Below are 27,989 nucleotides of genomic sequence, written 5' to 3'. Positions count from 1 at the left end.
GCTGAGGGCTTGAGGAGCCCCCCCCAGGCTCCGGTGGGCAGGCCCTCTCTCCCACGTCCCCTGTGTGTGGGGACCTCCTGCTAAAGAGGGTCCCGTCAGTCTGACTTGTTTATTGAATGAGGCAGCAAACGTGGCCTCTGGGGTCGGTTATGCAATGAGCTGCTTTTGGAGCAAAATAAAAACAAAAAAGAACAAGAACAACAAAAAGCTCCCACCAAAGAGTCGTGTGGCTGGTGGAGAGAGGAGCGGAGTTGGGGTGGCGGTCACCATGGCGACGGCCCCGTGGTGTGGGGTCCTGATGTGGAAGTCCCTGGCTGGCCCTCTGGAGGAGCGTTAATCCCCACCTGGGGACAGGGACAACCCTGGCTGAGGTTGCAGAGCTGGGGAAGGGGCGGGGTGTGGCTCGGCCTTCCAAGATGCTGGACTCCAGGGCACGAGGCTAGGAAGTGTCTCGTCCCCATCTCTCCGGCCTCCCTCCTCCACTCCCTTCTGAGCGCGTGGGCTCCGTGTCTGAGCAGCTTGGTGGCCTGATCCGGCTGGCCCGGGCCCTGCCACCCCACCTCGGGGCTCTGGGTGCGACTCGGCCAGATGAACACAAACCCAGTCCTGCCACAGCCTCTCCGCTGGGTTCGGGAGACCCCGCGGGGGATGCGATCTTGCCCTTTCCTTTGGTGACCCGTGACCTGACCATTACTGGCCGGCGTCCCAGCCCATCGACACTGCTGTCTCCAGGAAGAGGGGACCAGGCTTTGACTGCTCCCGGGGTCTCTGACAAGCCAGGTTGAAAGCCACGCAGGCCACTCGATGCTCACCATTCCTGTCTTTTGGTGGACATCTCGCGGTGACGGGGGACACAGGATGTCCCGGGCAGACTGTTTCTGGTGGAGTCCCCTCTGAGTGGGAGGTCCGTGCCCATGTCCTGGGCCCCCCACACCTAACACAGGGTCTGGCTGAGGGCAGGTGCCCTGATATCTGTGGTTGAAAGAGTGGACGCCTGGGCTCCAGCTCCGGCTCCCCTCTGACTCGTTGTGTGACCTGCAGCCACAGGGGACCCCTGCAGATTGTCCCCACCTGATCATCTCTCTGGGAAGTTGGGAGAATTCGATCGTTCTGACGTGTCAGAGGCGGCATGGCCTGTCATCGGCGAGGTCACAAGGGTGGCTTCGGTATTACGAGTGCTCACAGTCAGACTGGGTTCAGAGCCTGGTGTCCTCATTCCCCCACGGGGTGACCACGGGCAGGTGACCATCTCCAGGGAGGAGCCCCTCTGAGACGCCCTCCCTGATCTATAATACGGGGTGAATCACACGCACCCTGCAGGGCCACCCGAGGTGCGTGTCCTGCCCCGGGGCCCCCGGGGTGTCCACTGCTGGGTCCACTTGCTCCTGACGTGGTGGCTTCTGTCCTCCGGAGTGTGAGCCTCCTCATGGAGCTCGGGGCCAGGGGCAGGAGGGTGGTGAGGCCGCAGGCTCGGCTCCTCTGAGGTGTCCCTTGTTATCAGGATTGCCACGCGTGATGGACGGCCAGGGCGGACCCGCTTGGTGCCTCTTAAACCCGCCAGAGGAGCGGCGACCCTCTGGGTGGACGGCATCTTGTCCTTAGGGTGGGGCTGTGAGTGTCCTCCAGATGGGAAGTTCGTGTAGCCCTGGCCTGGAACGTGGGCGGGACGTCATTGGTGAGGACGTACAAGGGTGAGTCATTGTCCTTCTTCAAGGATGGCTCGGCATGTCCTCGGCCCCTTCAGCTGGCAGCGGGGAGACGTCCCTGCAGGAAGATGGCCCTGTTTCCTCGGGATGTTTTCTCTGAGGCTGGCTTCCTCGACGGGTTGTAACTGTGTTCCGTTCCCACGCGAAGCCTCCGAGTGGCCCTGGGGGAGGCTGTGCTGACAAGTTATTTGGGTTTGACATGGGATGAGGACACGAGGACCATTTATTTTATATGACAAAAAACTCAACATTATACCTGGGTGTGGTGGAGCTCACCTGTGATCCCAGCAACTCCAGAGGCTGAGGCAGGAGGATTGCAGGTTCGAGGCCAGCCTCAACAACTCAGCAAGAACCACTAAAGACAGTAGGAACTACTAAAGACAACCCAGAACAAACTGCAAATACCTCTATGCTGTGCTCACTGTGGCTAGCAAAGTTCTCCTGGCAGGAATTGCCTCCCTTGATACTTCTCCCAAATAAGTATAAACCCAGAGTGTCACTGGACCAAGGTTTATACCTCCCTTGGGAGAACTGGCTGTAATCTGATTTTGGCTTCAGGGTTTTCTTATTTTAGTGCCCTGCAAACCCCTAACCATTAAGACAACAATTGTTTAAAAAAAAAAAAAAAAACCCGTGTAGTCGGCGGTATTCTTAGCAGAGCTGCACTCTGGTGTCTTGTAATTTTCCTGGTTCTCTGCTGCCTCCCTGGCCCCAAAATAAATCGTAATTGCCCATCAGATCAACCGGCGTCAAGTCACCCAAAGTTCAGGGGCTGCCAAGTGCATATTTGTGGGCCCAGCCATCTGTGGGCCGCGGGGCTCAGCTCTGCCCAGGGTAGGGCTCTGCTGTCACCATGAATAGGGCATAATTGCCCCTCCTGCCCGCGGGGTAGGCGCACCCATCCTTCTGCCTCACCAGCTGCCTGGTCCGCCTGCCGCCTGGTCCGCCCGCCCGTGGGCCCCCTAAAGCCCAACATCCCCAGCCCCTCAATGAGTCTTCACAACAACCCAGAGGAAGGTCTCTGATGACCCCATTTCCCTGATCAGTTAACGGAAGCTCAGAGAGGTCGAGCGGTTTGCCAAGATCACACAGCTCCTGAATGACAGAACGGGCCCATCTGGCCCGGCTAGACCGCAGGAGAGGGGAAGCAGCACTCTGTCTCCCCCAGGAGCAATGTTCCCTGCAGGGTCTCCTTCCTAGCTGCTCAAGCTGAGGTCTGGGGTATGCTCTGGACCAAAGGCAGGAGACAGGACGTATGGGCTGGAGGGAAGGCGCAGGAGGTGTCCCGCTAGGCAACTGCGGATTCGTATGTTGTGTACGGAACCTTATATTGGGCTCTGCAGAGGAGGCTCCTCCTTCTCCTGGCTGAGCCAGGCTAAGCAGGAGTCACCGCAGGAACTCTGCTGTGGGACGGCACACTCTGGTGACAGGTGGATGCTGGGCGCGCTGATTCAATTGCAAGCGTGGGTTGGTGAAAGTCTGCCCAGGGTCGAGCCCGGGGTGGGCATGCTCCCAGCCCCCACCCAAGGAGCTTTGGGAGCATTGCTTGACAAAATTTGCCTCTTCTGCAGACATTTCTAGAATAAACGGGGAAAGGCACAGGAAGAGGGCCCCTTAGCATCTGAGTGCTGGATGACAAGTTTTTGCAAAGTTACGGGGACTTTGGTTGTGAGTAGCAACCTCTCCTGGCAGGGTGCACGTGGAGGAGCTCCACAAGGAGCTGGCACGTGCGTGGGTCACAGCCGACTTCATGTGACAAGGAGAGGGGATGGCGGTGCAGACAGAGCAGCCGGAGCTGGGGCACATTAGGAGACCCGGGAGGAGTTTGTGGCCAGAGTCAGGGTGAGGCTGGGAGCTGGCTGGAGATGGGGCAGGAGAGGCTGGTGCCAGGAGATGGGTCTCACCCACCATTCTGGAGGGGTCAGTGGTCAGGGCTGGTGTCACCAGGGCTCACAGGAGCGAGTGTGCAACTTAGGAACCAGCTCGGCTCCTGGCGGCTGCCCATCACGGATTCAATGGATTAGATCACTGGATCCACTCGGGGGCTTCTAAAAACTGACCCGTGCCCAGGGCTCCTCCCTGGAGACTCTGGTCTTGTCTGTCTGGGATGCGGCCGGGGTGTCGATATTCCAGAGCTGCCTCCTGAGGCTCAGGGGCGGCCAAACTCAGTAGCACTGGGTCGGAGGGTCTTTAGGGACTGGGGCCCTTGGCTTCAAATACCTTTGATTCCTTGATTCTAACATGACCTGCCACTTGAAAGCCACTCCAGGTGTGTGCGTGGGGAGTGTTCATTAAGTTCCCACTCTCTTTCCATATGAAGGCCCCGTGTCTACTCTGCCACCAAGACAAGGGGCGACTGTCCCTCATCTGCTCAATGGAATAGTTGTGGGTCTGCTGTCTTGAGGTTGGACACTTGACCAGCACCACGTAGATAAATCCAGAAGCCAAACCTCCAGGGAAAGTGTTGGGACAAGCCCATATAAGCACCCTGGACCCCCCCCACACCTTGATTCCACACTTGTTCCAGGCCAGGCATCAGGTGGGGGTCCCTGAAGGATCAGATGCCATCTCACAGATCAGCAAGTGGCCGAGGGCTGTCTGTCTTTCCACTGCTGTTTGGGAAGAAGGATCCTGAGTGGTGGTGCATACTGGGGTGGGCAAGAAGGAGCACCAGGGGACAGTCCCTAATGCTTCATTGCCAACCACCTGGTCAATGACGGGGCCATCTGATTATCTTGCTTTGACCCAACAGCTGTCTACCAGCCGAAGCGGGATTAATTGATTTAGGCGTAGACTGGCTCCGTGTGCGGGGTGATTACTTACTGTCAGGCCACCAGAACGGCAGCTGGCGGGCAGTGACAAGCTGGGCCGTTCACCTGGTCTCACACACGGCGCTCGGGAGCGTGCTCCATTATTAATTGCAAATTACAATGGCCCGGCCAGGCTCACGGCGGAAGCCAGGGACAGAGAGCTGCCTGCTTTTTGCCTTGGTTAGTGGGTCCATTATTCCCTGGTCAGTGAAGCTGCCCTGGTCAGATTTCCAATCAAGGCAGGACAGATGGGTGCGCTAGACGTAGATGCGACTTGAGTCAAGGGAGAGGATTGGGTGCTTGAGGGAACCGGGGAGTCCTTGCCCAGTGTAGGGCCTGGGGCCGTTACCCAACTGTCCCAGACCTGGGTTTCCGTGTCTATAACATAAGGGCCCAGCACCAGTCCTGCAGGTTGGTGACAGTCCACGTCCTGTGTCAGAGGTCCCCAGGACAGTGCCAAGGTGAAGACTGGGTGGAATTGGTGGTCGTGCATTGTCTGGATGGAGTTGGGTGACTGGGGCCAACTCTTAGGGAGTCTGGGCCTTTCCCAGGCCCCTGCGTGACAGGCGCAGACATTCTGCAGGCACACTGGGGATTGTGTTGAATAATCATAAGATACATGATTTGCTCCTGCCTGAGACTCCAGCTAGAGTCATCAGGAGCACGTCCTACCATCTTGATTTATGTCATGGGTCTCGCAGACTCTGCTGACCAGGGAGCTTGATGGAGCAGCTCGAGGCCGCGCGTGCCTCTGTGTGTGCGTGTGTGGATGCGTGGGGCCACGCGCCCTGGAAAACGGGCAGACCCCGCGTGGGTGGTTCAAAAGACCCCCGTGGCTGTGTGTGCCCGTCTCGGTACCTAGCTGAGCCCCTCTGTAGCAGATGGTGATCCCAGGGTCACGCCATGGACCCCACAGAGGGGTCCACGTTTAACTGGGGCTTTCTCTACAGATAGTTGTCCTGTTCCAGAAACGGAAGCTTCAAGAACGAGCTTCCCTTTCCCTGGTGCTTTCCGACCTGGAGAAGCAGCACGCTGCTCGACGGGGTCTTCCCGGGTCAGTCCGCAGAAATACAGTCTGACCTACTTCAGCGCGAGAAGGGTATTCGGGTGACAAAATGACCTCAGCAATTGCCAAATGGCAGTACAGCTGTACAAGATGCCACTGTCCTGAAAGTTATTTCCCGAATTACTCTCAATTATACGAGGCTTCCACATAATTTGATTTTTCTGTAAATGACCAACTCAGGTTGCTTCTGGGCCAACTCGATTTCAGCCTGTGCTCATCCTCAGGCTCCTTGTAGGAGAGACGCTGGGGGCGGCGATGGCAGGGGCCGGGGTCTGGAGGAGAGCCACCGCCCACCCCACCTCCACCAGCACTGGTGACCCTGTGTGTACCACAGGAACAAACACCAGGAGGACAGTTAGGAAGGATCCATGGAAAACATGAGGGGGGCATACACCTGTAAGCTGCCCAGACCCTGCTGAGTTTTTCAGTTCGCTCAGATGAAACCTCCTCCTAGAAGCTCTCCTTGATTTCTCCCCACTCCAAGCTCAGGTTAAACGTCTTCTAGAACGGTGCTGTCCACCAGCAGTGTAGGTCAGTCACACAGAAAAGCTGAAACTTTCTGCTAGTGAGAGTGCAAAGTAGAAAGAGAACGATTGTTTATTTATCTGAGGCCGAGCCCTGGAGCGCCTGACTTCTAGGACAGCGGCCGCCGCAGTTTCTAAGAGCTGCTCTGCTGATCTCTGTCCACACCCCCCAAGGGGACACCGACAGCTTGGCAGGCAGTGGGTGGCCTGGAAGGAAGCTGGCCCTCCCGGGACACGCCACAGGGCGTGACGGCCAGCCAACTCCAGGGCTGCCTAAAATGGCCTGTGGCAGCCTTGCTTAACTCAGGGATTTAAAGCCACAAAATGGCCAGTCCGCAGGTCTGGCAGTCCCGCTGAGCCCCGAGAAGCCTTTGGGCCTCCTCCAGCACCAGGACGCCCACAGATCTGTCCTCGGATGAAGCAGATGGTCAGCCCAGGGACGTGGCTTGGCATGCTTGGGTTCCGGCCCTGGGTCCCGCCCCAGTGTTGGGGGGAGAGTTCTGAAGCCATTCGGTCTAACAGTGGCCACGGGCACAGGCCCTGGAACCAGCCACCTGGGCTGGGATTCCTGTGCCACCTGCTGTGTGTGTAGGTGAGCTTCTTGCCCTCTCTGGGCCCCAGCGTCCTCTCTTGGGGAAGGAGGACAGCCGCCTTACCTACCTCAAGTTCTTGTGAAAACTCAGTGCATCCAGATCAGGGGCTGGGAGGGTGCCAGGCCAGGGGCGAGGGCTGTTGCAGTTGTGATTCAGCCAAGATCAAGGCGATTTGGAAGACGGAGGTTCAATGTGGCCTAGTCGGGTCGTCTTGCTCCTGCTGAAGGGAAACCCCATCTCTAGATCAGGGGTCGCACTTTAGAATAGGAAAAAAAATATATATATATATATATATGGAAGGAAGGAGGGAGGGAGGGAAGGAAGGAGGGAAGGAAGGAAGGAGGGAAGGAAGGAAGGAGGGAGGGAGGGAGAGAGGGAAGAAGGAAATTTTAAAACGAGGTACCAAAGTCTGCGTTGCTGACACCGGGAAGCGAGAAGAGCCCCCCGCTCCCTGGGCACCGCGAGCTTCTGCTCTCCCCCTGGCAGGTAGGCAGGACCCTCAGGGGACAAGCTGTGCCCGGGCAGCCCTGGGTGCCCGTCCGTGGCCGGGAGCTGGAGCCCAGGGTGGGCCACATGGACGGCAGCCCCTGGGTTCCTCTGTCCAGAGTCGGTGCCACCTGTTCAGAGGTGACCATGGTTCATCTTTCGGAGAAGAGGGAGGGGCACTGACGGGCGCCCTGGAAGCAGAGGTCACTGTAAACCTAGAGGGCAGCCCCGGCCTCCTGGGGGTTGTGGGCCTGGGATGAAGGGGGTGGGTGGGTTGGGGAGCAGAGGCCCTTGGACGGCCGTGGGTTGGGGTGTTTCTGACCACAACTGCCCCCACACCCAGCCTTCACCTCCAAGGGACATTCGAAGCCTCATCTTCCCCTCCCGACCCCTCCCTACTGCCCCGCCCCCCCACCTGTGTCCTGAGTTCGGATTCTGCCTGTCCCACGTCCTAGCCATGAGATCTTGACCAATCATCTGGAAAACAGGAATAACTTATTTCAGCTAATGAGGCCACACATGGGTACCGAGGTCAAAACCAGAGGTGCTCAGAGTCAGCAGCCTGGGAAACCCCTCCTTACTGGCAGAGTGACTCGGCATCTGCTCCCTAATCTCTCTGTGCCTCAGTTTCCTCTCTCTGTTCAATGGGGATGATAACGGATCCAGCTCGAGTCGACTTGTGTGAAATCTGGAACGGTGGCTGGGACATGTCAGTGAGGGTTGGCGTTGCTGTTATTATGGCTTCATGTTCATCCTTTAAACTTCCCAATGTTCTTCTTCCCCCAAAATTATCATCCCAGTGTGGGTCCGAGGCGCTGCCTCTAAGGGAGCCCAGTGGTCTGTGCAGGAGGCTGTCACCGGCACCCTGCTGCCGCTTCTCAATGTTCCCGACTTGACAGATGAGGAAACCGAGGCCTGAGGGGCTTTTGCTGCTGTTGGGACGCCAGGTCGTCCTGCCTGTTTGGGGAACTGCGTAGCCTGGTTCCGTTCAGGCTCTTGAGACCAGGCCAGGCCCCACCAGCTCAGCTGGGGTAGAGACTCCGGCTGGATGAGTGATCTGGACTCCTCTGGTTCTGTTACTGGTCTTAGGTAGAGATGGGTCCCCTCCGTCTCCAGTGGCTTCTGGGAGGTGTACATTGGGCTGGTAAATGGACCGCCCGGTGCCTGCTGGAGCAGGTGGCCAGCTGGCCCTCAGGCAGAGGAAGACCAGTGCTGCTCCCACGTGCCTGGGCGGAGGGTCTGGGGGTGCCTCCTGTCCCAGCAGGCAGGATTCCCGGGGTGGACATAGGGCATGAAGGAATGCGGGGCTACCACATCCTGTGCCGGAAGCTTCTTCCCCCTTCCTGGCTGGTCCCCTCTCCCAGACACCCAGCCCCGCCCCGAGTCAGGCCCAGCATCCTTGAGCTGGGAACGGCGTTGCTCAGGCCGGAGACGATGCCTGACACAGGGAGGGAGCCAGAGGTTCTTCTGTGGATTTGGAACTTTTACTTCCACCAAAAAAAAAAAAAGGAAATGTTCAGAGGCTGTTTTTAGATCCTCCTCTTTTGAGTTTTCCCTGTGGGCAGAGTCACCACGTGTGATTTTCTTCCTGATTCACTCTTCTTGTCCAAAGGAGCCTATTTCAGTCACTCCGCCGAGTTCTTGTTTTGAGCTCAGTGGACACTCCAGCGACCGTCTTTAATGCACTTGTGGGGCCTAGTCAAGGACTGGTATTCAGAGGGGAGTCGAGACGGTCCGGGTCTTGTTCCCAACCAGCAGGAAGTTCAAAGCCCTGATGGCCCCAGACAGGCAGCTGGGAAAGGCTGGAGGAGGTGCCCGGCCAAGCGCTGACACCCCAGCCTCAGTCAAGGTCACCGAGGGAACTGGAGGACGACCCTGCAGGTAGCGAGTTACAGCCCACGGGATTTGCAGATGGAACATTCTGGTGTGTCCTTTTGATCCACGAGTACCCTGAACGTCTGTTAGCGAGCAGCAGCTTAGGAGCTTTGCAGAGGGACAAATTTGAATTGGAGAAATCTCTTAGCTACTGAGCGAACCCCGCCAACCGCCCAGCACTGAGGCTGTGTTATCTGTCATTGTCATTCCAGCAAACTCCCGTTCCGAGCCTGATGGGGACTTCTTGAACATCCCATTGCATTTTATAGGGACGTCGGGGGTGGGGGGGCCAGAGTGGCCTTTGGAAAAGGAGGAGGCCCCCAGGCTGCCTTGAGACGCGTCCCTCAGAGGCATTCTGTCACCACAGACTAGCTGGCCAATGGTGTCGCCCCCTTCCTGTGTTCTCTGTTGGTGACACCGGGGACTGTCATCCGCAGAACAGTTCATCTCGGTCCCAGATCCCATCCCCGGCTCAGCTCGCGGGTGGCCGGTTTTCTTTCGTTTGACAGGATAAATGAGCTGCTGCCTGAAACCCAGGGTGACTTCTTTAAGGCATCGGCAGCTAGGAGGAGAGCTGGGAGGGGCTGATGTCCAATTATTCATGGTCACCAGGGACAGGAGCTGAATGAGGAACCGAGGTCCACACACAGGCTCCCTGCGTCACCTTCATCGATCGCTTCCCGGCCAACGTCCTCCAACGGCACCAGGACACGGGCCGAGCTCCTGAGGGGGCAGCCGCTCAAGTTCACCTGCCAGTCCTCATCTAATGACAAGTGTCAGGAGGGACCGGGATGAACAGAAATCCCCACCCCCGGCTTATTTATTTGTGTGTTTGTTTTTCTTTCTTCCTCTTCTGGAGTACAAGTGTCCATTTTTCTTGAGCAAGTGTCCAAATAGAGCTTCTTTTGTGGGCTGATTGGTTTCCTTGTTGTCACCTTAGGGGACAGTATAGGACGTGGTGATTTTCTTTAAGCCAAAAAAAAAAAAAAAAAAGCCAATCCGCACTTGATCGGGATTCAGGCCCACATCATGTTAAATAAAAACTGGGAGCTGAAAGGAGAGTGGCTGGGATTGATAATTGCGCCCCCCCCCCACCGATATTATGATGTAACAAGTCAGAGAGGAAGAAGCGATGAGTATCTCCTTAAGATAAGGCCTTGCGGGCTGGGGATGTGGCTCAAGCGGTAGTGCGCTCGCCTGGCATGCGTGCCGCCTGGGTTCGATCCTCAGCACCACATACCGACAAAGATGTTGTGTCCGCCGAAAACTAAAAAATAAATATTTAAAAAAAAAAAAAAAAAAGATAAGGCCTTGCCAAAAACAGCCCATGGCAAATGGCAGCCGTTTGTCATGGATTAGTGTGCAGGGAGCAGTCTGTTTTGAGCCCAGGAAACCCACGTTTGCCTCCATCCGTTCATTGTGCAAATACAACTTGCTAAGTATCGTGGACCAGATCCAGCGCACACCTCGGGCGCCAGCAGGGTGGGATCCCGGGAATCCCGCGGGCCACCTTCACCCTGTTGTGGGGGCACCTGGGCAAAGGATCCTTGGGGGAATAAAAACTACCCCAGCCTCAAAGTGAACTAGTGTGACACAGGTGGTTAAGCCAGTTAAAGGAATGGTAAGCAGATCTCCCTTCTTTCTTTCTGGTATAGTCCTTGATCTTGACCTTGATCCTGACCTTGACCCTGACTCAGGGTAGTTCAAAACCCCAGGTCTGCAATTGGTCACATCTACATCCTAATCCCCAGAGCCTGTGGGATACCTGGGTGACAAGAGGAACCTCGCAGAGGTCCGTCAGAGGTGGAAGACGGTAGATTATCCTGGGGTTTCTAGAGGGCAGAGTGTCAGAGCCGGAAAAGGAGGGGTGAGCCTGGAAGCAGAGCTTGGAGGGGTGTGAGGAGGGGGCTGTGAGCTGAGGAGTGTTAAGTGGACGGAGGATGGAAAAGGCACAGGACAGGTTTTCCTTTTTTGTGGTACCATGGATTGAACTCAAGGGCGCTCTGCCTCTGAGCCGCACTCCCATTCCCAGCCCTTTTAATTTTTTTAAGCTTGAGACAGGGTCTTGCTAAGTTGCTTGAGCTGGCCTCAAACCCGCCATCTTCCTGCCTTGGTTGCTGGGATGACAGGTGTGTAGCCACAGTGCCCTGCAGAAGGGATCTCCCCTGGGAGTCACCAGAAGGCCCCCAACCCTGCCAACGTCTGGATTTAATACGCGTGACCTCCAGAACTGCAAGAGTAGATCTGTGTGGTCTTGAGCTGCTGAGATTTGTTACAGCAGCAGTAAGACACTAATACACACGCCCGTTGTTTTAGTCGGCCCTAAGCGTCCCTCGCCTATATCCAAGCTCCAAGCAGAGCCTAGGAGATGCTGGTTCTGTGGTGATCAGAATCCCACAGCAGCGAGATGAGCCTGGAAAATGAAAATAGAGGTGCTCCTTGGTGTATGATGGGGTCACCTCCTGATAAGCCCATGGTGAAGGTGGACATCCGAAGTGGGATCATCAAAAGTCGGGGACTGTCTGTGTGGTGTTGGTGGAGGGGATACTGTCTCCTCGGGCACTATTGCTATGAAAAGGCCTAACAAAGCCGGACTTGGTGGTGCAGGCCTGGAATGCCAGCAACTTGGGAGGCTGAGGCGGTACGACTGCAAGGTCAAGACCAGCTTCAGCAACTTAGTGAAAGCAAAAGGACTGGGAGGTGGCTCAGTGGTTAAGCACTCCTAGGTCCAATCCCAGTACCACAAAAGGAAAGAAGAAAAAGACCGAACAAACCTCAGTGTAAACCAGCACCACTGTGGACCCCATGGGAGCTCACAGACAGACCTCCAGGAACCAGGCCCAGACACACAGCCTCTGTCCTTCCTGGGCTGGTAAGCGCTCTCTGGCAGCCACACAGCCCACCTGAAATTTGCATCGAATCAGGGTTTCATTCCTGTAGGTGGGAGGCTTACCACTGGATTGAGTCAGTACATCAAACTTTTTTTTTTTTTGAGGGATTAAGCAACTATTTGGAGTTGAGGGTGTTAGGTTGGTGGAGATTTTCCTTTGTGACTTTGTAACGCTCACGGTGTTTTCAAGGTACCTTCACTTTGAAAAAACTACTTGCTACGGTTTGGATATGGTGTGCCTTGTGTCCCCTGTGGGTTTATGTGTTGGAAACTTGGTCCCCAGTGTGGTGACAATGGGGATGGTGGCACCTTTAAGAGGTGGAGCCTAGTGGGAAGTGACTAGGTCACTGGGGGCCCTGTCCTCAGAAGGAATTGTGCTCTCTTATAGCAACAGAGGATTGCTTTAAGAGAGCAGCCCCCTCCGCACTCTCCGGCTCCCTGACCCTCCGTGGTCCCCTCCTTCCTGCACACTGCTCTTTGCTGTGAGTCCCTTGCCAGAGCCGACGCCATCCTGTTGGGACTTTCTGCCTCCCAAACTGTGAGCTGAATGAACTTATTTTCTTTATAAGTTAGTTACCCAGCCTCAGGTGTTTAGTTATAGCCACGTGGAGAGTGGGGGTCATCTCCCCATTTTACACATTCAAAGAAAAGGAAGCTCAAAGATACTAGATAACTCTCCTAAGGCAAGCTCTCAGTAAGCGACCCGTGAGGCTGGACCCGACCATGGAGACTATGGAGGAGAGAAGAGCATCCTGGCTCAGAGCAGACGGCCACGCCCGTTCCTAGCTGGGTGACCTCGGGCAAGTTCCTTAACCCCCCCGTGCCTCAGTTTCCCCATCCGTCAATGTAAGAATGTCCATGGCACCTGCCTTATGGGCTTGTTGGGAGAGAAGGCCGCGGGCAGTGCCAGGCACAAAGCAAGAGTGTGTAGACGTCTAGTAGCAGCAGCAGCAGCCTCAGCAACCATGGCTGAGGGTCAGTAGGCTCCAGGTTCAGTGTCAGTTCAAGATCACCCAGAGCCAGGGCTCCCCCTGGCCATCCCACCCTGGAGCAGAGCACACAGCTACCCGTGTGTTCATCTCTAGACCCGGGTCAGCCGTGCCTTCTATAAAGGGCCAGACAGTGGATGTCCTGGGGTCTCCTTGGCGGCTCCCCAACTCTATCCTCTGGTGAAAGCAGCCAAAGGCTGTATGCAAATGAGTGGGCGTGGCTGGATTGGCCCACGGGTCTGTGCTCTGGACCTGCTGGGAGCCAGAAGTCCTGAGTTCAAGTCCCAGCCTCTCGAGACCACTCCAAGGGTTCTGGAGCAAATCAAGAACGTTCTCTGGACTCAGGGCCCTCGCCTCTAAAACCAGAGGCAGCCATGCCTCCCTCGAGAGATGGCGAGACGGCGGGGCTGTCCATAGCCCTAGAGTGCGGTGCTGAGTGTGGTCACTGGTGTCTCGTTTCTGAGACATCCTGGGCGCTGGCCGGGTGGCCCTGCTGCTGCAGCTGCATGATGGAGTCATGAAAGGGTCACTTCAGTTGTTTCCACCTTAGGGGAGGGTGTGAGGCACACATCGGCCCCCCCAGAGCGTCCCTTTGCACACTGAGAAGCTTCTCCAGGAACAGCGCCTTGGTTTAGGCCAAGTTCACTCCATGTGAAGTGGCAAGTGACCCTGATGGTTGTGACTGAGGCTGCTCACCTCTGTACCGTGGGCCGACGGCGGAACCTGGGGCCCTTATCTAGGGAAGACGGTGACTCCCCTGGCAGAGTCCAGAGTGGGCGTGAGCAGAAGCCACAGCTGCGCCCCCTCCCCAGCACCCGGGACGGTCACTACTGTTATGTACAGACCTCATTCCTGAGGTTGGAAGAGGGGTCAGTGCATAATCGGCAGGAGAAGGAAGGGAAGGAGGTGGGTGGAAATGAGAGAGGTGGTCGTCGCAGCAAGAAAGACCTGGGAGGAGCCGGCACCCTGGCCTTCACCTGAGACACCATGTGCATGGTCTCCAAGTCCCCTGGGCCTCCTGGACATGGTACTTGGGACGCTTTGGCATTTGCATCTTGGAATGAAAGGGATTGGCTCTGGAGCCAGTTTCAAGTATGGTACTTGGGACGCGTTTGTGGAATGAAGGTGCGATCGGGGCTTGTCACGCGTTTTTTTGTGGAAGGAAGGAAGGACAGAATGGATGGACAGGAACCTGAGAGGACGGCCATACGGGCCTCGGATGGCTGGTGTGAGCGTTGAGTGGGACAATGCGCTTGAAACCAGTCGCTCAGAGCCTGGCACCAGCCCGCGCCCGCGCCCGCTTGGCCAGTGCTGCTGACATTCCCCCCAGGACTGTCCATCAGACTGAGGGGTGAAAAGAGCAGATGTCTATTTTCTCACAGTTCTGGAGGCTGGAAGTCCAAGACCAAGGGGCCAGCAGGGCCGCTGTAAGGGTCCCTCTCTGCCTTGCAGGTGGCCACCCTCTTGCTGGGTGGCTTTCCTTGGCCTGAGCGTGCTCCTGGTGTCTCTTGTAAGATCATCAGTCCCCTGGGATGAGGCCCCTACCTTTATGCCCTCATTTACCCTGGGTTCCCTCCTTAAAGGCTGCGTCTCCAGACACAGTCACCCTGGGGGGTAGAATTAGGGGAGACACAGCTTGGTCCCTAACACCAGATGAAGAATCTGGCTTTGCTTTTGGAGCCACGAGGCCGGTCCCTAAAGGCCTGCACAGACTCCAGCCATTGGGATGAGCGTTTCCTGGGGTGAGAAGCCAAGGACGCCTCTGTGTTCTGGAACACAGGATGAGCTCCTGTCCCCGTGTCCCTCTGTGTATCAGTGCCCAGCTCTGCCCTCATGGCCGCCCTTATTCTCTCTACTGTCAGGTGACTTGCTAATGAAAGAAAAAGAAAATACCTGCACTGTCTTCCAGGGGATTCCTTGCCCCCGGGATTGAAATCGACCGTGTGAACCGGTGATGTGGTCTCGGGATGCTCTCCGCGATCTCATTTATTTTTCTATCCTCGTTTTCATCTCCAAAGCTTCTGGGAAGACAGTAAAAGCTCATTTAATTTGAACCTTGCTAATTTGAAAGATGTAACATTTCCTCCAAGTTCACCAGGAAGAAGGAATCTGTGAAACTGATTAACAGTGGGAACATAATTAGGAAAGAAGAGTCGCGCCGAGCTGGGAGGTACCTGGAGATGACCCGATCCTTTCTCTTGGCTCCTTTCCTTTCAAAGGAAGAAATTGAGAACAGAGAGGTAAAGTGACTTCTCCAAGATCACACCGCAGAGCTGCTGAACCTCCTTCAGGACACCAGCTGAATACACCGAGTCTTGTTGGTGAAAAACACAGCTCCTTATTAGCTGCGGGTCCCTTTTACTATGTGAACTTTCAGGATGAAAAAGATACATTTTTTAAGAAATATTCTGTCTTTCCAGTTTCCCACTAATTATGACTGGCCTTCTCCCAAGTTAGCTGGAGCTATTGGGGGCAGATTTTATAGTGATTTAATTAAAAAAAAAAAAGCTTTCTTAAAACCTCATAAAACCTCTCTCTGTACAATTCATCCTGACCCACACTCCCTCGTACAATTATGTCACTAACAAGTCTTTTCTCAAAAACCAGAACTTTTGTCTATTCACGAGGACCTTAAAAGCAGCATTCACCGAGCCCCCTGAGAAACAAGGCGGACTGTGGCACTTTCCGGGCAACCCTGCGCGAGAGCCCTGCAGGGATTGGGGCAGCGCGGAGCCCAGGTCCAGGTTTTGCATGAGCCTCTCGTCTCTGCGCATGCGCAGCCTCCAGGTCAGCTTGTCACGATGGGTGGACGCGCAGAGACCCCCACGGGAATCAGCCAAGGTCCACTGCTGCCTGGGGCTCGCTCTGGGTCTCCTGTTTCTGTGCGTTTGGAGAAACGTGCAGTGACGTGGATGTGCGTGGCCGCGTGGCACAGAGACGTCTCACTCCCCTGAACTGTGCACCACCTGCGCATCCTTTCCTGGCCTCCCCTTCCTGCCCATCCTGGATCTGTTTATTGTGCCCATCGCTTTGGCTTTTCTAGAACACTCTGTTGGAATCACACAGGGCGTGGCCTTTCCAGATGGGCTTCCCTTACTTTGGGACATGCATCTGAGTACCCTCGGTCCCTTTCCATGGCTCGAATGATGCCCTTTTCTTGTCAGGGCTGAATAGTACTCCAGTGTCTGGAGGAGCCGCAGTCCACCCATCTGCTCACCTGCTGAAGGACGTCTTAGATACTCCCAGGTTTATGAAATTATGAAAAAAAAATTGCTGTCAACCTCCATGTGCAGGTTTTTGTGTGAATATCAGTTTTTAGCTCCTTTGGGTAAGTTCCAAGGAGCACGATTAGCGGACCAGATGGAAGGAGACTGTTCACTTAAAATAAAACAAACCCAAATGAGTAGCCTGTGACGGTGGTGGTGGTGGTGGACTTGGCAGTTGGGGAGGTGGCAGTGCTGTTGGTAGCTGCAGTACTAGTGAGAGCAGTGATTGATGTTGACAGTCCTTGAACACTCGCTCTGTGCCAGGTGCTGTCCTGGAGCATCCTGTGCATTACTTCAATCACAACCCTGTAAGGTAGAAACTCCATTAGGCAGGTGATGACCCCAGGGCTCAGAGAGGTTGGTAACTTGTCTTGGATCACACAGCTGGCCCAGGACAGCAACAAGAGGCAACCCCCTGCCCTCTAATGCCCAGACTCTCTTGCCTGCCGACTGGCACCGCGTTCCATGTTCCCATCTGCCAAGGCGCTTAGGAGGCAGGGGATACCCAGAGTGCTGTGTCTCGGGGCTCCTGGCGTAGGAACCCCGAGGTCAGGAGTGGGGAGATGACCATTGTCCTGCTTTAATCCCAGCGGTCCTGTTCTTCCTGAGTGTCCCTTTGGGGATTTACCTCCAGCATCACCCACACTGACAGGTGGCCCCTGGCCCCACAGGGCGGCTGACCACACGGGCCCAGACTGTCTATTTAGGGTGGTTTTTTACATTTGAGAAAAGAAAAAGGGCAAAGGATTTCTATTTTGAGCTGTCAGGCACAACACGGGCCTATGGAGCCGCGTTGGTTTGGAAGCGTTTCCAGTTTCCTTCTCAGAATGCAGGAATTTTGACTCTGGGCCACTGATGCTCAGTGAAGTGTGTTCCTGTTGTCTGGGGTAACATGGTACCATGGGCTGGCCTCCTGAGGGAAGAGGCACAGCATCTCCATACAGCCGGCTCCTCCCTCCCTCTGTAGCTTCATCTCTGGCCCCTCAGTCCCTTGCAGCCCGTGGGGTTTGGCTGAGTTAGTCTGCTGCACCTGCCTTTCCTGCCATGGGGCCTTTGCACGTGCTATTTCCCCTGCCTCACCCCTCCTTGGCTGACTCAGTTCCGGGCCAAGGGTTTCCTAGGGCCGGTTCCATGTTCCCCGTACCTTCACTCTCCTTTCCAGCCCTTTGTTATAATTATCTATTGCTTTTTGGTCATTGTTTCCTGCCATCTCCCCCAGTGGGTGTGATGGTCCACGCCAGCAGCTTCTGCATCTCCTTTGTGCCCTAAAACTTAGGGGAGCCAGATGAATGGCCCAGCAGAAAGCCTAGGGGAAGGATGCAGCACTCCAGCTTCCAATCCGCTCCCCTCGTCCCAGCGGGTGACAGCGAGACTCATCAGGCCGCTCCCTCTCACTAGCAACCTGTTTCCGTGACTCACTGACAAATGACCTGGACCTAGCGACTTACAGCAACTCGCACTGACTGACTTTTAATCCCGCAGCTGCCATGAGCCCTGCTGTATGTAGGGATTTGAATGTTTTGTCCCCATGCAAACCCTTGTCGAAGGAAGCCGGGTCCTCTGGGCGCCAGGGCTGAGGAGGTTCCTGGCGGGCTTTGGGTGGGGAGGGCGGAGCCTCGGGGGCGTGTCTGGTGTGGAGGGCGTGGCCTGAGGGGGCGTGTCAGGCGTGGAGGGCGGAGCCTGAGGGGCGTGTCTGGCGTGGAGGGCGGAGCCTGAGGGGCGTGTTTAGTGAGGAGGATGGAGCCTGAGGGGCGTGTTTGGTGAGGAGGACGGAGCCTCTGGGGTGTGTTTGTGTGGAGGGCAGAGCCTCAGGGTCGTGTTTGGTGAGGAGGGCGGAGTCTGAGGGGTCTGTTTGGTGAGGAGGGCGGAGCCTCTGGAGCGTGTTTGAGTGAAGAGGGTGGGGCCTCAGGAGCGTGTGTGGTAAGGAGGGCAGAGCCTGAGGGGAGTATTTGGTGAAGAGAGTGGAGCCTCAGGGGCCTGTGTGGTGAGGAGGGCAGAGCCTGAGGGGAGTATTTGGTGAAGAGAGTGGAGCCTCAGGGGCCTGTGTGGTGAGGAGGGCAGAGCCTGAGGGGAGTATTTGGTGAAGAGAGTGGAGCCTCAGGGGCCTGTGTGGTGAGGAGGGCAGAGCCTGAGGGGAGTATTTGGTGAGGAGGGTGGAGACTAAGGGGAGTATTTGGTGAGGAGGGCGGAGTCTGAGGGGCGTGTTTGAGGAGGGCGGAGCCTGAGGGGCGTGTTTGAGGAGGGCGGAGCCTGAGGGGCGGGTTTGGTAAGGAGGGCGAAGCCTGAGGGGAGTATTTGGTGAGGAGGGCGGAGCCTGAGGGGAGTATTTGGTGAGGAGGGTGGAGCCTAAGGGGCCTGTGTGGTGAGGAGGGCGGAGCCTGAGGGGCATGTTTGAGGGGGGCGGAGCCTGAGAGGCGGGTTTGGTGAGGAGGGCGGAGGCTCAGGGGCGTGTATGGTGAGGAGGGCGGAGCCTGAGGGGCGTGTTTGGCGAGGAGGGCGGAGCTTCAGGGGCGGGTTTGGATGAGGAGGGCGGAGCCTCGTGAACAGATGAATGCCTTCTTCCTGAGCGCTTGCTGAGGACACCGGGTTGCTGAAAAGCAAGGCCACCCTTCTGTCCTGCCTCTGTGACTCATCCGACTTGTCCTACCCTGGGCCTCATGCGTGCTAGGTGAGTGCTCCACCACTGAGCTGACTGTGGCCCTCTGTAGTTTGAGAGGGGGTCTTGCTAAATTGCCTAGGTTGGCCTCAGACTAATCCTCCGCCTGCCTCAGCCTCCTGAGTCCCAGGGATTACGGGTGTCCAACATCATTTCCGGCTCAACCTTGATTCTTTAGAAATTACTCTGCCTCAGGTACTCTGTTATAGCAACAGAAAATGGTCTAAGACAAGCCTGGAGTCTGGGCACAGTTCAGCTGTGTCCTCTGCTTGAGGTTTCTAGGCTACCCTCTGAAGTGAAGCCCGGGGGGCTCCAAGCTCACATGGTCATCGCCAGGATCCATTTCCTTCTCGCCGCCGCACTCACGGCCACTTGCTTCTCAAGGCCTGGAGTGGAGTCTCTGAATTCTGAGAAAGCTAGGCCCTCTTTAAAGTGCTTCTTACCTGATCAGGCTGGCCTGTGCAGGACAGTCATCTGCTTTAGGAGCTGGGTCACCTGCAGGACGCCTTTGCCCTTGTCATACACCCATCACGAGAGGACCAGGAGGGGCACGGACACCCGGCATGAGTCACGGGGCTCGTCCTGGAGAATCCTCCCTCCACCCGGGCTGGTGGCTTTGGCTTCACCGCTCTGTGCCCTCGTCTGTAAACTAGGTCCCTAGTAGTCCTCACTTCCCACAGTTAGTCGCCAAGGTCCAGTGCGGGGGTCAGGAAAGTCCTTAGGATGATTCCCAGCGGGTGATGAGCTCTCCATAAATGTCATTATTACAGCCCTAGAGGTCCCCAGCGGCCAGGGGGACTGAGCTTAGGAACACGGCCACCAACTGTCTGGAAAGGGAACCTGAGAAGGCAGGCTGCGAGGGCGGGAGGCCTGAGCCTCTCCAAGAGCTTGGGAACCTGGCCCCCGGGAAAGGACAGGCGGCTGCCCACTCCTCAGGGCAGGTGGAAGAGGGGCGTCACCCAGGCACAGGTGCACGAGGGCCTGGGCTGGGTCACCAAGCCCCGTCCCCACCTACGTCCCCACCTGTGGAGTTGGCAAGGCCCCTGACCCAGGAGTTCACGGAGAGGCCGGGCCGCATCTGCCCGGGGCATGCCATGTGGACAGCCACGGCACAGGGGTCTCTGGAGCAAGTTGGGTGGCGGCTGCGCTGGCGGCTGGCAGGAGGGAAGGACTCACTCCACGGAAGTCCCTTTCAGCCGCCCCCGGCGGGCCGTTCACTCTTCCTAAGAGCTCCTATTTGGCACCCGATGATCCAGCTCGAGCGATTTTATTGACGCCGGTGGTGGATACAGTTGGCGCTCCGCCCAGACCCCCGCGCATCCCTTTCAGAATCTCTGGGTCTCACTCCCCAGAGCCTACGTGCTTGGCGTCTAATGGCTGCACCTGCGACTCGCAGGCTTCCTCCCCCGCCCAGGGATGGGCAGAGCTGCAGCCGTCAGCCCCGCTCCCTGGGGCAGGACACGTGCTCAGCGGAGCCCTGCCCAGAGCTCCAGCGGGATCAGGCTGAAGGCTGGCACGAAGCCTGAAATGACATCCTTGCCGGGCTGCTTCACCTCCCTCTGAGCACTTGCAGGATTAACTACACACTTGGGCCCGGTGCCCACTGAAAATGCAGAACCCCTTGTGATAAGATGACTCAGCGTTTCAAGCCCGTGACAGTAGAGTGTTAAACCAACCGGGAGACCCTTTCAATTGCAGGACCATGTGCAGCTGCCCAGGTTGCACACTGATGAAGCCGGCCCCACGTGCTCTCCAGCTTTCCCAGGAGCTCTCCCTGATTAAACCCCTGGCATATGAATTCTGGTCTTGTGTTCTCTGCTCTAATGAGCCCTACGGCTGGAGCTGCCCAGGCACAGAGCAACGGAAGAGGTCCTAAGATGAAAACAGCACCCGTCCACCCCTCCTGGAGGTGACTCCTTAGCAGGAAAGATCTCTAGTCCCATCAAACATCAGGCCACAAGCAGAGCCCCAGCCCTGGTACCTGGAGGGTGGGGAGGGGAGGGGGTGCTGCCTGGGAGCATGAGAAGGCTCTAGGACAGGATTCCTTCTTGTGCCCCCAGTGATGGACAGAGAGTTGGGGTTGGCGTTACAGGGGAGGGGAGGAGACTTAGAGGGCACAGAGTGAGCAAAGATGAGAGGCTGGATCTCAGGTACTCAGTAGTTGCCGACTGTGTGCTCAGGGCAGAAACTTGAACTGGAAAGGCCAAGTTCCCACCCCCCAGTTACAACCAGCTTAGGAACTCTGCAGGGGAGTGCTCAGCTGAAGGAATGAGAGGCAGGACAGGACCCAGCCCCTGCTTACCTCTCCCAGTCCCTCCATCCTCCCCTCCTGTCCTTGGGGAACATCTGCAGCTCCTCCCCGCACTTCGCTGCTCCCGAGGTTTAGCCATATTACATGGTGTTGAAGAGCCTAAATGAAAATTTTAGTTCTGCCACTGACTAGCTGCGTGACCTTGGACAAGTCACTTAACCTCTCTGTGTCTCACTTTCTTTATGTTAAGTGGGCATGTATCTAGCTTATAAAACTGTCGTGAGAACCACGTCAGCTAGTCAACATAAAGCCCTTAGCACGAAACCAATACCAGGAGAGCCTCAGGGTCCCATTTCCTACAGCTCCTGTCACTACTGTTATTTTTTCCTTTGTTTTTTTAAAACTTATTTTTGTGTGCTGTCCTAGAACAGATGATCTTGGCCTGATTTCTATAAGGGACACTGTCATCATCTGTAAGAATAATTACTTGGTGACAACCTTTATCTGTGAAACCTGCTTTTAAGAGTCCCTTGGCTACCAGATGTCCAAACCGTGTCCACATTGAAATCTGTGTAAGGCCTTCCGTGGTACCCGCCCCGCAGCCCTGAGAACGAAACCCTGACCAGTCTGTGGGACCTGTCCAGCCCTGCCCGCCCTCCTCCCTCTGCCCTCCTCCCTCTGCCCTCCCCCCTCCGCCCTCCTCCCTCTGCCCTCCCCCCTCCGCCCTCCTCCCTCTGCCCTCCTCCCTCTGCCCTCCCCCCTCCGCCCTCCTCCCTCTGCCCTCCTCCCTCTGCCCTCCCCCCTCTGCCCTCCCCCCTCTGCCCTCCTCCCTCTGCCCTCCTCCCTCTGCCCTCCCCCCTCTGCCCTCCTCCCTCCGCCCTCCCCCCTCCGCCCTCCTCCCTCTGCCCTCCCCCCTCCGCCCTCCTCCCTCTGCCCTCCTCCCTCTGCCCTCCTCCCTCTGCCCTCCCCCCTCCGCCCTCCTCCCTCTGCCCTCCTCCCTCTGCCCTCCTCCCTCTGCCCTCCCCCCTCCGCCCTCCTCCCTCTGCCCTCCTCCCTCTGCCCTCCTCCCTCTGCCCTCCTCCCTCCACTCTCCTCCCTTCTACCCTCCGGGGCTCACAGGCCTCGCACTTGCTGTCCCTTTGGAGGGAACCATTTCCCTCTGACCTTCCCCTTGGTCAGCCATGGGCTTTGTGTGCCTGTCCCCTGCCCAGCAGGCTCCCAGAGCTGTCCCCCTCCTTTCCCTTTTCTCTCCATGCCACCCTCCCCCATCAGGTGTCCCCCAGTGAGCGCTCTCGTGCATCTCCTGCCCTGGCCCTGGCTGGCCAGACGCTCCCTGAGGACCCGGCCTCCTCACGGGCTCCACCGCCATCTCCTGGGTGCCCAGCCCAGGGCCTGGCCTGTAGCAGGCTCCAGGTGGTGGCTTGGTCACCTAGTGGGTCACAGCAACTTTGAAGGAAGGGACAGGAGAGGAGGAAGGCGGAAGGGAGGGGAGGAATGAGAGCTGGAGGAAAGGAGGGGAGCAAGAGAGAGACAGCAGGCCACCGACCGAAAGTACCCGGGAAAGAGTGCAGGGGCGTCCCAGAAAGCCTCTGCCTCCCTGTGTGTGTGTGTGTGTGTGTGTGAGAGAGAGAGAGCGCGTGTAAGAGTGCGAGTGTTTTTGAGTGTGTGTGCATGTGTGAGTGTGTCAGGATGTAAGAGTGTGTGTGTGCATGTGCGAGAGTGAGTGTGTACGAGTGTGTGGTTGTGTATGTGTGTAAGAATGTGTGTGTGTGTAAGTGTGATGTACAGTATCTGCAGGTTCCAGGGCCCCGCCCAGCCCCCACACCAGAGGATCCCCAAGTCCCCATGGGGGGCTGCGAGGTACTGGCTCCTGAAGGCTCTAACCAGCTCCAGATGATGCCACACCATGCGTCGTGAGCTCAGTGTAAGGAGTGAGGACACTGATTTGTTTAGGGGATACTCACAAGAGAAAGAAAACCTGCGCATGTTCAGTGCAGACAGACAGTCCCCCGGTGCTTTTGCTCCGCTGCCGGCTGGATTCACAGGTGCGGGGTCCACAGGTGCGGAGGGCCGCGTCCGGTGAGCTCTCACTGCAGGTGGAAGTTTTCAACTGGTAAAGTCACCTGACCGCAGTGTGACAGCAGCAGCTGGTGTGGAGTTGGAGCAACCCTTTTCCTAGCCTGAATGACCCTCCTGTGCAGGTGGGTGGGAAAGCACAGCCACCCGCAGTACCCCCCACTCCCACGAGGAAGGAATATTGGGGGGAGTGGGCAGGGGGGTGCGGGCAAGGTCAAGGTTGGGCTAGCAAAAAAAATAGCTTGCATTCCTCCAAGAACCCTGACTTTAGCCAGGTCACGTTGAGTGTGTGGGCGTGGACGTCTACTGAAGTCTCGTTGTCTAGGTGACAGGGAACCCCTGCAACTCACTGGTGGGAAGGGTTTCTTTTTCTGGTCATTCTGGGTCCTGCCACTCTTTTCATGGGGCATTAACTTTAGTTTCCTGCTGGGCTTTTTTTTTTTTTCCTGCTCCCTAAAACCTGCAAGGTCCAGGCAGTCTTCAGGGAACAGTGGCTTTGAGTGTCACAAATCCCAGATAACAGCAGCAGGCACAGATCCAAAAAGTGGCACACACAGCCTTCCCCCTGACACTCAAGCTGAGAATATCTTTTCTAGAAATGTCAGTCTGAGATCTGGTAGTTGGAAAATGTCATTGTAAGGCACGTTTCCTGGTCTCGTTGCTCCAAGGTGCAGCGAGTTTTGGGGACCCGGGTTCTCAGAATCACACATTTTCCATGACCTTTGAGAGAATGGATGTCCTCCTGAGTCTACAGGGCATGAGTCAGTAACTGTGACCAAAGGGCTTTGAGATACAGGTCTGGAGTCACAAACCCCATATGGACATTTCTGGTATCAGTGCACAAGGTTTGAGCTATAACGGGACACATGTATATATTATTGGTTGAAGACTAACATGGCAACATTCTTTAAAACAGCTGGTCAAAGCACAAAGACTGAACATAAATGTTCCTCACTTTATAAAATCCCCAAACTGGAAACAGCTTGTGTGTTCAAAGACTTGTGAACCGTAGTGTATTCACATAGCAGAGTACTATGCAGCAGTTTAAAAGGAATAATTCCAGATGTCATCAACAATAAGGATGAATCTCAACAGCATTGTTGCAATTATAATGTAATTTACCTTATATTTACTGAAACTCCATCAAACTGTGCACTTAAAAAGGGTAAAATTTGTCATTATGTAAATTATGCCTCAACAAATGGATAAAAACAGATTTTAAATGACCAAAACAAATCAAAACCCCATGCCCTTAACTGGTCATAAGCAATATTATTTAAAAAAAAAATTTTTAACAAAGGGCACAGCTAGGCAACTTTGGAGAGAGTACAAATGCCAATTAAGAGAAGATGCCCAACCCACTAGTAACTTTTTTCATGGAAAATTTAAAAATGAATCTAGAAACAGATCTTGCATCTTTCACAGAATCAACTCAAAATGGACCATCACCTGTATGTAAAATGAAGAACCATAAAACTCCTACCAGATTCCATTCTGGAAAATCGAGGTGACCTTGGGTCTAGAGAGACTTTTTTAGACACAAAGCCAAGTGCAAAATTCATGCAGGAAAGAATTGATAAACTTAGACTTATTAAGATTAAAAATGTCTAGTCTTCCAAAAACGCTGTTTAAGAGAGTGAAAAGCCCATCCTGATGCAGGAATAAAGTATCCGAAAAAACACATGGCTGCTGGAGGACCCGTGTCCCAGACACGCAGAGAACTCTTAAAATCTTATAATTAGAAAAATGACCTGGTTATAAAATGGGTGAGAGCCGTGGACAGACACCTCACGTAAGGATGGATGCAGGTGACAGCCTTGCACGTGGAAGGACCCCCACCGTGTGTCTTCAGGGAGTCACAGATTAAGACAGTAATGAGATGCTGGTGAGGACGGGAGCCCCAGAACTGCTGGTGGCCTTGCGAGTGTCCAGCCACTTGGGAAGACAGTTGAGCAGTTTCTTACAAAACCAGGTGCCCTCTTGCCAGGACACCCGGCAATGGCTGGGTCTTAGGATTGACTCAGAAATGTCAGTGGTTGCCAGGGGAGGGGTCAGGGACGGGTAGGAGGAGAGCAGGGGACCTTCAGGGCAGAGGCGCTGTCATGGCAGACGGGTGGCATTGCACAGTGAGCCCAGGGTACACTGTGGACTTGAGCTGATGACAGTATCTGGACACCAGCTAATTCGCTATGACAGACACCCCCCACCAACGCCAGATGTGGGCAGCAGGAGAGCGGGGAGGTGTCGGGGGAGGGTGACTGCGTCTGCAGGGCTCTCGACTTCCTGCTCAATAAGTGGTGAGTTAATTTAATTTAAAAACAAAACCCAGGTTTGGCTGACCTCACTGGCCTCCGTGTGAACCAAGACAGGAGGGTGGAGTCTGTATCTGCCTGTGGAAGTTTCTGGACACCAGCCACCTTTCACCACTGGGGCAAGCTTCTGGTGCGTTTTGTCCCAGATTGACCTTTGACTCTCCCATCCCCCGTGCAATGGCATGCAGTGACCTCCTGGGGATGTCCCTCTGACATCATCTTTTACAGGGTCCTTGGCTCCATCCTTCAGGATGGCCATATTCGACTTCTGGCCTGCAGCTCTGGCCGTGGCCAGCTCCCCCCTTCAAAGGCAGCGTGGCTCTGCTCCCGTCTGCAGAGGGACCCACCTGGGCTCTCTGCAGCTGTGTGGCACCGCCCGGGCATCCTGCCAAACCAGGGGACCGTCCTTTTGGATATTCTTTTCTGTTTCAAGTTTTGAAGGTCCTGGAAGCAGCTCTGGGGGAGGGAGAGAGGCCGGCCTTCGGATCTGGAGGCGAATCCCAGACCTGCTGTTAGCCAGCGACGGTGGCCTTGGCACCGGACACCCAGTGGGTTGGCTATGTCTCAGAGCAGCAGGACAGACCAGCGGAGGGTGGGAGGTGTGGCCAGACCTGCAGCTCAGATCTGTCCCCTGAAGTGGGGTCAAGGGTAAACCCCCTAAAGCCCTAAATCTGGGAGAGAGTTTGGGGACACAGCTGGGAATGGTGGTAGCAAGGACTGTCCCTAGGTACGACAGTAGACCGTGGCTCATCCTTGTGGAAGCCTGAGGCCAGATCCCCCAATTCGAGACCGACTCTATTTTAAATTAAGGAGCACAGTTACCTGACTTGGCACGCCCACCTGGGCCAGGTGCGGGGTGGCCCTCTGGGGCTGCATCTCTGATTCTCACCCCACGATCCAGGTGAGGAAACTGAGTCTCAGGGAAGTCCATGAACTTGCCCAGCACAGTCAGAGGGCTGGGCCAGGGCCAGCGCCCAGCCTCCAGCATCTGCTGGGGAAGAGGTATTAGTGTTGGAGACTTAGCCTGGGCGGGGTGACCCACAGGTGGGGTGTCTACCTTGGCCCCTCCCGGGTTTGCCTCTGTCTGCCTGAGTGCAGAAGGCGCCCACACACCCACTGTCCCCACCTGGGGCCCAGCCTCCCCTCCTCCTGACCGAGCTGTGGACTAATCCGTTTTCCCATTAGGTAGCCAGGACGAGATTAGACCTTTATTAAAAGGAAATTAAACTAGGAAATGAAAGGATAAACAAACCCGGATGAGAAAAAACATCAGCCCGGGCAGATGAGCTTGCAGCTCCTGTCCTTTATCCTAAAGGGGCTGTGTCTGCCCCACCTGGGCAGTGCCCAGCAGGCTCCCCCATCCTGCTGCCCGTCACCAACTCTGCCCACTGCCCTGGCCAAGCTGGCCGGCACAGTGACCGCAGCAGGCTGTTCATGGGGCCTGGCTGGTGGCACTGTCCTCTCCAGCTTGCCATGCCAGGGTGTCCTTAATCCTCTGTGACTCTCAGGAGCAGGATGCCACCAGCTGGGCCCCTGCTCCCTGGTGAGTGGAGCCAGTGAGCATCCAGAACCTTCCTTGCAGGGCAAAGCTGGTCTCCGGCTCCTCTGTCTACTGCTTTCCAAGGCCCTGGTGGCCCCTGCCCCCGCCTCCTTAGCTGCACTCTCCACCCTTCTGCTCTGCCCTCTTGCCTCTCCTCATCTCCTGTTCTGCCATGGCCTTGGGCCCCTGGTGGCCTCACCTGCTCTCAACCACTGCCAGGCCCTTCCCCCAGCCCCTCCCCACTGAGCAGTCCCCTGTTGTTCTTCAGATCTTGTGTTAAATGTCACTTTTTATAGGGAGCTTTCCTTGTGGCATAGTCCATTTTCTGTGGCTGTACCAAAATACACCAAGGACTGGGGGTTGAGAAAGGAGAGAGGTTGGTTGGACTGGTGGTTCTGGAGGCTGGGAAGTCCGGGAGCAGGGTGCCAGCGTCTGCCCGGCGTTGGCGAGGGCTTCTTGCTGCATTGTGACAGGGCAGAGGGCGGGAGAGGGTGAGATGGAGCGCGTGGGCCAGCTGGGGTCTCTTCCTCCTCTTACAGAGGCACCATGCCATGGTGGGGTCCCACCTTGTGACCTGGTCTAGTCCCAGCTACCTCCGAACACCACTGATGTGAATTGGGGAATTTGGCTTCCAACACCTGAGCTTTTGGAAGACACAGTCAACAGGGCACCTGGAACTGGATGTCTGTGGTACCTGGACACCCGCCTCCATCACATGGCCAACAGTTATGCCTTCACGTTCATCGCCCTGCCAGGGCTGGGGGTAGCTCAGCGGTTGAGCCCTTGCCTGTGGGCCCTGCGAGAGTGAGAGAGAGAGAGAGAGAGAGAGAGAGAGAGAGAGAGAGAAGAAGAAGGAGGAGGAGGAGGAGGAGGAGGAGGAGAGGGAGGGAGAAGGAGGGGAGGGTGGGAGGAAGGGCTCATCTCCCCGCCTGACTCTATGCTCAGCAAA

General features: G+C 56.1%; 1 protein-coding gene and 2 long non-coding RNA genes across 13 annotated transcripts in view; 2 read left to right on the top strand and 1 right to left on the bottom strand.

Annotated features, from left to right (window-relative positions):
* The window catches only part of Chst11 (carbohydrate sulfotransferase 11), a 176,931-nt gene that overhangs the window by 77,295 nt on the left and 71,647 nt on the right, over positions 1-27,989 (top strand). The window lies entirely within an intron of this gene.
* LOC144378557 (uncharacterized) lies at positions 96-26,466 on the bottom strand. Of its 10 annotated transcripts, XR_013440342.1 has the most exons (10): positions 26,323-26,466; positions 25,848-25,956; positions 23,077-23,202; positions 21,164-21,271; positions 15,114-16,511; positions 14,833-14,960; positions 7,601-7,662; positions 7,103-7,376; positions 6,767-6,955; positions 96-6,144 (listed from the first exon to the last, which is right to left on the bottom strand). It is a non-coding gene; the product is annotated as an uncharacterized LOC144378557 (long non-coding RNA). The 10 variants fall into 10 exon arrangements; XR_013440346.1 differs by lacking the exons at positions 21,164-21,271; positions 25,848-25,956; positions 26,323-26,466 and having other exon boundaries at positions 15,114-15,309; positions 16,157-16,511; positions 23,077-23,550; XR_013440344.1 differs by lacking the exons at positions 21,164-21,271; positions 25,848-25,956; positions 26,323-26,466 and having other exon boundaries at positions 14,833-14,957; positions 23,077-23,543.
* Positions 22,173-27,872, top strand: LOC144378559 (uncharacterized). The gene is made up of 2 exons (XR_013440350.1): positions 22,173-25,485; positions 27,580-27,872. It is a non-coding gene; the product is annotated as an uncharacterized LOC144378559 (long non-coding RNA).

This window comes from Ictidomys tridecemlineatus, chromosome 6 (assembly GCF_052094955.1).
Source record: "Ictidomys tridecemlineatus isolate mIctTri1 chromosome 6, mIctTri1.hap1, whole genome shotgun sequence".
NCBI lineage: Eukaryota > Metazoa > Chordata > Mammalia > Rodentia > Sciuridae > Ictidomys > Ictidomys tridecemlineatus.
Note: the sequence above shows the minus strand (reverse complement) of the source record. Positions and strands in the feature narration are given on the sequence as shown.